This window comes from Parasteatoda tepidariorum, chromosome 10 (assembly GCF_043381705.1).
Source record: "Parasteatoda tepidariorum isolate YZ-2023 chromosome 10, CAS_Ptep_4.0, whole genome shotgun sequence".
In the NCBI taxonomy this organism is placed as follows: Eukaryota; Metazoa; Arthropoda; class Arachnida; order Araneae; family Theridiidae; genus Parasteatoda; species Parasteatoda tepidariorum.
The window spans coordinates 76,562,300-76,566,203 of record NC_092213.1 but is presented as its reverse complement, the minus strand read 5'-3'; positions in this window follow the sequence as shown (position 1 = coordinate 76,566,203).

Here is a 3,904-nt window from a genome sequence, read left to right as displayed (position 1 = left end):
TTTCTTGTTTGTTTATTTCCTGTTTAAATTTTATCTTCCATTTTTCATTATACTGATTTTGAATGTATATAGTTTGCTCTTTTTCAAATGGGATTCGTTTTTGAAATCATAAGTTGCGTAGTTTTTAAAAAAAAGTAATATGTTCATTTGTTTCAATTGTTTCTTATACTACCTCTAATGTAGCAGCATGCTATACTAAAATGATATCCAGAAATTTAAATTTTACATTTGTTTCATATTATACACAAATTTTTTTTTATTGTATCCAGGAAAATGAAAATTAAGTTTGTTTCATAGAATATAATCTTTAATATTGCAGCCTGCTATAATGTATTAGTATGCAGACATTTAAATTTTACATTTGTTTCAAAGAATACTATGATTCTCTTCAATTGTATTAAATGATGTTGAATTTTCATTTGAAAAAGAGTCTTCATATCGTATTTAATATTCAAAAGGTTTGTTTGATCTGATTTTTTTTTCATAGAATAAATAATCTTAATTGCATTCTTTGTTACATTTATTCTGTTGTGCTTGGTATTGTACATGAACTTAACATTTGTTCAAAAATATATCTTTTTATAAATCTGTATTTCTTAATTGTATTCGAAGAATCCTTTAATCTTTTTAACATTAAGCAAAAAGATGCTTTTGTTCAACATACAATACTTCCTATTTGTTTTTACAAAAATGATAATTGTCATTCTTTTATCTTTATAGCGTTTAAAGTCTTTGTTAAAGCCTTGTCTAAGGCATTTGAATTTTTGAAGGTTTTCAATTTTTACAACTTACGAAATTTTTATAATTTCCAAGTATTTATTTATTTTTCTGACAGAAAAGAGAAATTCTTAAACAATCTACATTACTTTCATTATTTTTTTTATCTACCAATCTTCAGTATATCAGTATTTGATTATAGGAGTGAGCTTATCTATTTTTAAAGTCAGTACCTCTTTTGTCGTATTGTTTGGAATTGTTTCAATTTATAATGGTCTCTTTGTTATTAGGGCTTGTTTTAATTGTGGAAAAAAATAAATAAATTTGGCGGCAAAAGATTGTTTAAGCAAAAATAAAACAAAGTTTTTATTTCTGTGTTGAGAGAATTAAAATTAAACCTTCATTTATTTAAAGAAAAAACAAGTTTTTTTCTATTAGATATATACTACAATTTCAAAATTTATATATTGACTAATTCTAAAGTCAGTTTGCTGATATATAAAAAGCAAGTTTAACCTTTTTACTTAAGCAAGTGGTAGGGTTTGATAGTATATAGGTTTTGCACTTGTATTTTTTAAAATTTTGTAAATTCAGTGTATTGGCTATTGAAATTTGCCCCCTATTTTAAAGGCAGTACTTCAAAGCATACAAGTTATAAAAAAATACAAATTGTGTACCTTTAAATTGATCAAAGTTAAAATTAATTGTAGCTTTTATTTATTTTATTTTTCTGATTAAAGGTCTTAGTTCAAAATAGTGTGAACAGTAATTTACTTTTGATTCACTTTCTTTCATTAGGTCACTTTTTTGTTGTTTTGTTTTAGGTTTTGAATATTTTTTTAAATGCCTCTACTCCTTTTCTTGTAACTGTTAACTTCCTCTTAACTATATTATACAATGCTCTTTGAATTAGTTTTACTTTATAGATTCTTAAAATCCTAACTATTAAAATTGTTGAAAAGCATTGTTTTTCAATCTTTATTTTTACTTTTTAATTTTTTATTGAATTTTAATATTAAATTTTAAAAATAATTTGTAATTTTTATTTTCTTGTTTAAGTAATTCATTTAGAGAACATTAAAACCAAATTATCTTTTTTGTGAAATACATTCCATTGAGTTAATTGATTACAAAAATCTTAACTTCCATCACTTTTTTTTAAAATGTGGTTTGTTTGTTTATTTTAATAAGTCTAGTTGATCATTGAATTTAGTTTCTTTCAGTTTTATGGTTCTGATAGTTTATTGTAAGTTGTTTAATTATCATTCTTTTTACTAAGCTTGTTATTCTAAAATTTGTTTTGACTATGTTTAAAATTTTGTTTAACTTTTTCTTTTTAACTTATGTGATTTTGATCGCTTTTTTCTGCTCTTTAATTTACAAGTAGCCTTCTATTACCTAAATGGTGTTACTCGTCTCAATTCATTTTAAATTTTTAAAAATTCATTTTTCTGCTTTCTAATTTGCAAGTAGCCTTCTTTTGCCCAAATAGTGTTACTCTTCTCAATTCATTTTAAATTAATAAAAATTCTGTTAGTTTTACTTCAGGATTAAGAACATCACTGTGAAGCATAATTTTTTTATTTTAAGACTTCTTGGTTTTTATTTTTAATATCTTACTATCAGTTTGAAAAATATTTTTTTTTCCTTCTTTCAATTTGAAAAGATTTTTTTTCTTCACAATTTGTAGTTTATAAGAAAGATGTTAGCCTGTTTGATAAATTAAAATGATTGTTTTTTTAAGAACAATTATTTCCTACATAATATATGACTTTCTTATCTATTGTAAATGTCTAAGCCTTTTTTCTTTCCTTTTCTGGTTTGCATGTATATTACTCTTATCAACATTCTATTAAACATCTATCCTCATTTCTTTTGATTGTGTTCTGAAACTTCTCTTTACTATTTTTAAGCACAAAAACTATTTCTCTTAGCATGTATCATTTAACTTTTCAAACAAAAGAGTTTATTGCTTTAGTGAAATACCTCCCTAACATTTATTTTTCATAATTTTTATAAATAGGGATTAATGTGATTCTAAGGGATTGTTGTTGTATTTGTTAGTGTTTTTTTGTATTTATATGTGAATGCAGAGAAACGTTGAAAAATCTTCATATTTCACTCCATTTTAAATTGTTATTTGTTAACGGTTTGTTTTAATATTTGAAAGCTTCGATTTATATAAGCCTGATTGGTTGATTTACATTCTAGATAGTTTGGTTAGTGGTTTTTTAAAGTTAGTTTGGTTAGGGGTTTTTTTAAAAAAAAGAAATTCCGATAACTTTTCTTGTTATATTTCTTGTTAAAAAATTGATAAGATTAAAAAAAGTATAATATCGATATTGATTATAATTCAGTAGACATCTCTTAAGCTATTTTACTGTTATATTTTTATGACTTATTAAACCAAAGTTTATGAGAATCTCCATAGCAGAATTTTTTTTTAAACCAGTAATATCCAAATATTGCTCTTTTTAATGAGGAGTTTGTATTGTAGGTTATTAAATTCAAATGTAGTGAAAATGTCTAGTAATTCTAAGGAACATGCTTCTTGGTTCTTGTATTCATAGTTGGTTATTATCATCTAAATAATTATGTGTTCTTATGCACTAATAATATTTTAGAATGTATATGACTGTTAAGTTGTATTTACAATTTTGTTCAATCTTACCTTTATAGCACTCTCCAGTCTTAATTATCTGATGGCGAAAGAGTAAATTAAGTTTTGAATCTAGCAACTAGGCTTAATTTTATGCATATCATCAAAAAACGACTTCAAAATAATTTGTTTCCATGACCAGCTTATAACCATCAAAATGTTTTGCAGCATGTTCATAATAAACTTATATAGAGTTTCTATATTAAATTCTAATTTAAATTGAAAAAATTCAAAAGCATCTAGCATGGATTTTACTGTAAATGGACATTGTTTTAAAATATGGAAACTTGATTTCAAGAGTAAATTTCATTCAAAAAGAAAAAAAATAATTTTTATCAATCTAAAAGTTTAGTTTAAATTTAATTTTCTTCCAAATTCTATTTTCTTAGTAACTAAGAGAAAAAAAAATTTTTTTATCAATCTATAAGTTTAGTTTAAATTTAATTTTCTTCCAAATTCTATTTTCTTAGTAACTAAGAGAAAAAAAAGTAATTCATATCAAATTAATTTAATTAAATCAAGACATTC